The following is an 8,782-nucleotide window of genomic DNA, read 5'->3' as shown; positions in this document are numbered from 1 at the left end:
ATGCGTTATGCGTTATGCGTTATGCGTTATGCGTTATGTGTTATGCGTTATGCGTTATGCGTTATGCGTTATGACTTTTGCATTATGCGTTATGCCATATGCGTTATGCGTTATGCGTTATGCGTTATGCGTTATGCGTTATGCGTTATGAGTCTTGCGTTACGCGTTATGCGTTATGCGTTATGCGTTATGCGTTATGCGTTATGCGTTATGCGTTATGCGTTATGCGTTATGCGTTATGCGTTATGCTTATGCCTTATGCGTTATGCGTTATGCGTTATGCGTAATGCGTTATGCGTTATGCGTTATGCGTTATGCGTTATGCGTTATGCGTTATGCGTTATGCGTTATGCGTTATGCGTTATGCGTTATGCGTTATGCGTTATGCGTTATGCGTTATGCGTTATGCGTTATGCGTTATGCTTTAGGCGTTATGGGTTTTGCGTTATGCGTAATGCGTTATGCGTTATGCGTTATGCGTTATGCGTTATGCGTTATGCGTTATGCGTTATGCGATATGCGTTATGCGTTATGCGTTATGCGTTATGCGTTATGCGTTATGCGTTATGCGTTATGCGTTATGCGTTATGCGTTATGCGTTATGCGTTATGCGTTATGCGTTATGAGTTTTGCGTTACGCGTTATGCGTTATGCGTTATGCGTTATGCGTTATGCGTTATGCGTTATGCGTTATGCGTTATCGGTTATGCGTTATGACTTTTGCATTATGCGTTATGCCATATGCGTTATGCGTTATGCGTTATGCGTTATGCGTTATGCGTTATGCGTTATGAGTCTTGCGTTACGCGTTATGCGTTATGCGTTATGCGTTATGCGTTATGCATTATGCGTTATGCTTATGCCTTATGCGTTACGCGTTATGCGTTATGCGTTATGCATTATGCATTATGCGTTATGCTTATGCCTTATGCGTTATGCGTTATGCGTTATGCGTTATGCGTTATGCGTTATGCGTTATGCGTTATGCGTTATGAGTTTTGCGTTACGCGTTATGCGTTATGCGTTATGCGTTATGCGTTATGCGTTATGCGTTATGCGTTATGCGTTATGCGTTATGCGTTATGCGTTATGCGTTATGCGTTATGCGTTATGCGTTATGCGTTATGCGTTATGCGTTATGCGTTATGCGTTATGCGTTATGCGTTATGCGTTATGCGTTATGCGTTATGCGTTATGCGTTATGCGTTATGCGTTATGACTTTTGCATTATGCGTTATGCCATATGCGTTATGCGTTATGCGTTATGCGTTATGCGTTATGAGTCTTGCGTTACGCGTTATGCGTTATGCGTTATGCGTTATGCGTTATGCATTATGCGTTATGCGTTATGACTTTTGCATTATGCGTTATGCCATATGCGTTATGCGTTATGCGTTATGCGTTATGCGTTATGCGTTATGCGTTATGCGTTATGCGTTATGAGTCTTGCGTTACGCGTTATGCGTTATGCGTTATGCGTTATGCGTTATGCGTTATGCGTTATGCTTATGCCTTATGCGTTATGCGTTATGCGTTATGCGTTATGCGTAATGCGTTATGCGTTATGCGTTATGCGTTATGCGTTATGCGTTATGCGTTATGCGTTATGCGTTGTGCGTCATGCGTTATGCGTTATGCGTTATGCGTTATGCGTTATGCGTTATGCGTTATGCGTTATGCGTTATGCGTTATGCGTTATGCGTTATGCGTTATGCGTTATGCGTTATGCGTTATGCGTTATGCGTTATGCGTTATGCGTTATGCGTTATGCGTTATGCGTTATGCGTTATGCGTTATGCGTTATGCGTTATGCGTTATGCGTTATGCGTTATGCGTTATGCGTTATGCGTTATGCGTTATGCGTTATGCGTTATGCGTTATGCGTTATGCGTTATGCGTTATGCGTTATGCGTTATGCGTTATGCGTTATGCGTTATGCGTTATGCGTTATGCGTTATGCGTTATGCGTTATGCGTTATGCGTTATGCGTTATGCGTTATGCGTTATGCGTTATGCGTTATGCGTTATGCGTTAGGCGTTATGCGTTATGCGTTATGCGTTAGGCGTTATGCGTTATGCGTTATGCGTTATGCGTTATGCGTTATGCGTTATGCGTTATGCGTTATGCGTTATGCGTTATGCGTTATGCGTTATGCGTTATGCGTTATGCGTTATGCGTTATGCGTTATGCGTTATGCGTTATGCGTTATGCGTTATGCGTTATGCGTTATGCGTTATGCGTTATGCGTTATGCGTTATGCGTTATGCGTTATGCGTTATGCTTTAGGCGTTATGGGTTTTGCGTTATGCGTAATGCGTTATGCGTTATGCGTTATGCGTTATGCGTTATGCGTTATGCGTTATGCGTTATGCGTTATGCGTTAGGCGTTATGCGTTATGCGTTATGCGTTATGCTTATGCCATATGCGTTATGCGTTATGCGTTATGCGTTATGCGTTATGCGTTATGAGTTTTGCGTTACGCGTTATGCGTTATGCGTTATGCGTTATGCGTTATGCGTTATGCTTATGCCTTATGCGTTATGCGTTATGCGTTATGGGCTATGCGTTATGCCTCATGGTTAATACGTTATGCGTTATGCGTTATGCGTTATGCGTTATGCGTTATGCGTTATGCGTTATGCGTTATGAGTTTTGCGTTACGCGTTATGCGTTATGCGTTATGCGTTATGCGTTATGCGTTATGCGTTATGCGTTATGCGTTATGCGTTATGCGTTATGCGTTATGCGTTATGCGTTATGCGTTATGACTTTTGCATTATGCGTTATGCCATATGCGTTATGCGTTATGCGTTATGCGTTATGCGTTATGAGTCTTGCGTTACGCGTTATGCGTTATGCGTTATGCGTTATGCGTTATGCATTATGCGTTATGCTTATGCCTTATGCGTTACGCGTTATGCGTTATGCGTTATGCATTATGCATTATGCGTTATGCTTATGCCTTATGCGTTATGCGTTATGCGTTATGCGTTATGCGTAATGCGTAATGCGTTATGCGTTATGCGTTATGCGTTATGCGTTATGCGTTGTGCGTCATGCGATATGCGTTATGCGTTATGCGTTATGCGTTATGCGTTATGCGTTATGCGTTATGCGTTATGCGTTATGCGTTATGCGTTATGCGTTATGCGTTATGCGTTATGCGTTATGCGTTATGCGTTATGCGTTATGCGTTATGCGTTATGCGTTATGCGTTATGCGTTATGCGTTATGCGTTATGCGTTATGCGTTATGCGTTATGCGTTATGCGTTATGCGTTATGCGTTATGCGTTATGCGTTATGCGTTATGCGTTATGCGTTATGCGTTATGCGTTATGCGTTATGCGTTATGCGTTATGCGTTATGCGTTATGCGTTATGCGTTATGCGTTATGCGTTATGCGTTATGCGTTATGCGTTATGCGTTATGCGTTATGCGTTATGCGTTATGCGTTATGCGTTATGCGTTATGCGTTATGCGTTATGCGTTATGCGTTATGACTTTTGCATTATGCGTTATGCCATATGCGTTATGCGTTATGCGTTATGCGTTATGCGTTATGCGTTATGAGTCTTGCGTTACGCGTTATGCGTTATGCGTTATGCGTTATGCGTTATGCGTTATGCGTTATGCGTTATGCTTATGCCTTATGCGTTATGCGTTATGCGTTATGCGTTATGCGTAATGCGTTATGCGTTATGCGTTATGCGTTATGCGTTATGCGTTATGCGTTATGCGTTATGCGTTATGCGTTGTGCGTTGTGCGTTATGCGTTATGCGGTATGCGTTATGCGTTATGCGTTATGCGTTATGCGTTATGCGTTATGCGTTATGCGTTATGCGTTATGCGTTATGCGTTATGCGTTATGCGTTATGCGTTATGCGTTATGCGTTATGCGTTATGCGTTATGCGTTATGCGTTATGCGTTATGCGTTATGCGTTATGCGTTATGCGTTATGCGTTATGCGTTATGCGTTATGCGTTATGCGTTATGCGTTATGCGTTATGCGTTATGCGTTATGCGTTATGCGTTATGCGTTATGCGTTATGCGTTATGCGTTATGCGTTATGCGTTATGCGTTATGCGTTATGCGTTATGCGTTATGCGTTATGCGTTATGCGTTATGCGTTATGCGTTATGCGTTATGCGTTATGCGTTATGCGTTATGCGTTATGCGTTATGCGTTATGCGTTATGCGTTATGCGTTATGCGTTATGCGTTATGCGTTATGCGTTATGCGTTATGAGTTTTGCGTTACGCGTTATGCGTTATGAGTTTTGCGTTACGCGTTATGCATTATGCGTTATGCGTTATGCGTTATGCGTTATGCTTATGCCTTATGCGTTATGCGTTATGCGTTATGCGTTATGCGTTATGCGTTATGCGTTATGCGTTATGCGTTATGCGTTATGCGTTATGCGTTATGCGTTATGCGTTATGCGTTATGCGTTATGCGTTATGCGTTATGCGTTATGCGTTATGCGTTATGCGTTATGCGTTATGCGTTATGCGTTATGCGTTATGCGTTATGCGTTATGCGTTATGCGTTATGCGTTATGCGTTATGCGTTATGCGTTATGCGTTATGCGTTATGCGTTATGCGTTATGCGTTATGCGTTATGCGTTATGCGTTATGCGTTATGCGTTATGCGTTATGCGTTATGCGTTATACGTTATGAGTTATGCGTTATGCGTTATGCGTTATGCGTTATGCGTTATGCGTTATGCGTTATGCGTTATGCGTTATCCGTTATGCGTTATGCGTTATGACTTTTGCATTATGCGTTATGCGTTATGCGTTATGCGTCATGGGCTATGCGTTATGCCTTATGGTTTAAACGTTATGCGTTGTGCGTTATGCGTTATGCGTTATGCGTTATGCGTTATGCGTTATGCGTTATGCGTTATGTGTTATGCGTTATGCGTTATGCGTTATGCGTTATGACTTTTGCATTATGCGTTATGCCATATGCGTTATGCGTTATGCGTTATGCGTTATGCGTTATGCGTTATGCGTTATGAGTCTTGCGTTACGCGTTATGCGTTATGCGTTATGCGTTATGCGTTATGCGTTATGCGTTATGCGTTATGCGTTATGCGTTATGCGTTATGCTTATGCCTTATGCGTTATGCGTTATGCGTTATGCGTAATGCGTTATGCGTTATGCGTTATGCGTTATGCGTTATGCGTTATGCGTTATGCGTTATGCGTTATGCGTTATGCGTTATGCGTTATGCGTTATGCGTTATGCGTTATGCGTTATGCTTTAGGCGTTATGGGTTTTGCGTTATGCGTAATGCGTTATGCGTTATGCGTTATGCGTTATGCGTTATGCGTTATGCGTTATGCGTTATGCGATATGCGTTATGCGTTATGCGTTATGCGTTATGCGTTATGCGTTATGCGTTATGCGTTATGCGTTATGCGTTATGCGTTATGCGTTATGCGTTATGCGTTATGCGTTATGAGTTTTGCGTTACGCGTTATGCGTTATGCGTTATGCGTTATGCGTTATGCGTTATGCGTTATGCGTTATGCGTTATCGGTTATGCGTTATGACTTTTGCATTATGCGTTATGCCATATGCGTTATGCGTTATGCGTTATGCGTTATGCGTTATGCGTTATGCGTTATGAGTCTTGCGTTACGCGTTATGCGTTATGCGTTATGCGTTATGCGTTATGCATTATGCGTTATGCTTATGCCTTATGCGTTACGCGTTATGCGTTATGCGTTATGCATTATGCATTATGCGTTATGCTTATGCCTTATGCGTTATGCGTTATGCGTTATGCGTTATGCGTAATGCGTTATGCGTTATGCGTTATGCGTTATGCGTTATGCGTTATGCGTTATGCGTTATGCGTTATGCGTTATGCGTTGTGCGTCATGCGATATGCGTTATGCGTTATGCGTTATGCGTTATGCGTTATGCGTTATGCGTTATGCGTTATGCGTTATGCGTTATGCGTTATGCGTTATGCGTTATGCGTTATGCGTTATGCGTTATGCGTTATCCGTTATGCGTTATGCGTTATGACTTTTGCATTATGCGTTATGCGTTATGCGTTATGCGTTATGGGCTATGCGTTATGCCATATGGTTTAAACGTTATGCGTTGTGCGTTATGCGTTATGCGTTATGCGTTATGCGTTATGAGTTTTGCGTTACGCGTTATGCGTTATGCGTTATGCGTTATGCGTTATGCGTTATGCGTTATGCGTTATGCGTTATGCGTTATGCGTTATGCGTTATGCGTTATGCGTTATGCGTTATGCGTTATGAGTTTTGCGTTACGCGTTATGCGTTATGAGTTTTGCGTTACGCGTTATGCGTTATGCGTTATGCGTTATGCGTTATGCGTTATGCGTTATGCGTTATGCGTTATGCGTTATCCGTTATGCGTTATGCGTTATGACTTTTGCATTATGCGTTATGCGTTATGCGTTATGCGTCATGGGCTATGCGTTATGCCTTATGGTTTAAACGTTATGCGTTGTGCGTTATGCGTTATGCGTTATGCGTTATGCGTTATGCGTTATGCGTTATGCGTTATGCGTTATGCGTTATGAGTTTTGCGTTACGCGTTATGCGTTATGCGTTATGCGTTATGCGTTATGCGTTATGCGTTATGCGTTATGCGTTATGCGTTATGCGTTATGCGTTATGCGTTATGCGTTATGCGTTATGCGTTATGCGTTATGCGTTATGCGTTATGCGTTATGCGTTATGCGTTATGCGTTATGCGTTATGCGTTATGCGTTATGCGTTATGCGTTATGCGTTATGCGTTATGCGTTATGCGTTATGCGTTATGCGTTATGCGTTATGCGTTATGCGTAATGCTCTATGCGTTATGCGTTATGCGTTATGCGTTATGCGTTATGCGTTATGCGTTATGACTTTTGCATTATGCGTTATGCCATATGCGTTATGCGTTATGCGTTATGCGTTATGCGTTATGCGTTATGAGTCTTGCGTTACGCGTTATGCGTTATGCGTTACGCGTTATGCGTTATGCTTATGCCTTATGCGTTATGCGTTATGCGTTATGCGTTATGCGTAATGCGTTATGCGTTATGCGTTATGCGTTATGCGTTATGCGTTATGCGTTATGCGTTATGCGTTGTGCGTCGTGCGTTATGCGTTATGCGTTATGCGTTATGCGTTATGCGTTATGCGTTATGCGTTATGCGTTATGCGTTATGCGTTATGCGTTATGCGTTATGCGTTATGCGTTATGCGTTATGCGTTATGCGTTATGCGTTATGCGTTATGCGTTATGCGTTATGCGTTATGCGTTATGCGTTATGCGTTATGCGTTATGCGTTATGCGTTATGCGTTATGCGTTATGCGTTATGCGTTATGCGTTATGCGTTATGCGTTATGCGTTATGCGTTATGCGTTATGCGTTATGCGTTATGCGTTATGCGTTATGCGTTATGCGTTATGCGTTATGCGTTATGCGTTATGCGTTATGCGTTATGCGTTATGCGTTATGCGTTATGCGTTATGCGTTATGCGTTATGCGTTATGCGTTATGCGTTATGCGTTATGCGTTATGCGTTATGCGTTATGCGTTATGCGTTATGCGTTATGCGTTATGCGTTATGCGTTATGCGTTATGCGTTATGCGTTATGCGTAATGCTCTATGCGTTATGCGTTATGCGTTATGCGTTATGCGTTATGCGTTATGCGTTATGACTTTTGCATTATGCGTTATGCCATATGCGTTATGCGTTATGCGTTATGCGTTATGCGTTATGCGTTATGAGTCTTGCGTTACGCGTTATGCGTTATGCGTTACGCGTTATGCGTTATGCTTATGCCTTATGCGTTATGCGTTATGCGTTATGCGTTATGCGTAATGCGTTATGCGTTATGCGTTATGCGTTATGCGTTATGCGTTATGCGTTATGCGTTATGCGTTATGCGTTGTGCGTCGTGCGTTATGCGTTATGCGTTATGCGTTATGCGTTATGCGTTATGCGTTATGCGTTATGCGTTATGCGTTATGCGTTATGCGTTATGCGTTATGCGTTATGCGTTATGCGTTATGCGTTATGCGTTATGCGTTATGCGTTATGCGTTATGCGTTATGCGTTATGCGTTATGCGTTATGCGTTATGCGTTATGCGTTATGCGTTATGCGTTATGCGTTATGCGTTATGCGTTATGCGTTATGCGTTATGCGTTATGCGTTATGCGTTATGCGTTATGCGTTATGCGTTATGCGTTATGCGTTATGCGTTATGCGTTATGCGTTATGCGTTATGCGTTATGCGTTATGCGTTATGCGTTATGCGTTATGCGTTATGCGTTATGCGTTATGCGTTATGCGTTATGCGTTATGCGTTATGCGTTATGCGTTATGCGTTATGCGTTATGCGTTATGCGTTATGCGTTATGCGTTATGCGTTATGCGTTATGAGTCTTGCGTTACGCGTTATGCGTTATGCGTTATGCGTTATGCGTTATGCGTTATGCGTTATGCGTTATGCTTATGCCTTATGCGTTATGCGTTATGCGTTATGCGTTATGCGTAATGCGTTATGCGTTATGCGTTATGCGTTATGCGTTATGCGTTATGCGTTATGCGTTATGCGTTGTGCGTCATGCGTTATGCGTTATGCGTTATGCGTTATGCGTTATGCGTTATGCGTTATGCGTTATGCGTTATGCGTTATGCGTTATGCGTTATGCGTTATGCGTTATGCGTTATGCGTTATGCGTTATGCGTTATGCGTTATGCGTTATGCGTTATGCGTTATGCGT

This window comes from Lasioglossum baleicum, unplaced genomic scaffold (genome assembly GCF_051020765.1).
Source record: "Lasioglossum baleicum unplaced genomic scaffold, iyLasBale1 scaffold0157, whole genome shotgun sequence".
Classification (NCBI taxonomy): domain Eukaryota; kingdom Metazoa; phylum Arthropoda; class Insecta; order Hymenoptera; family Halictidae; genus Lasioglossum; species Lasioglossum baleicum.
This window is presented reverse-complemented; position numbering follows the sequence as displayed.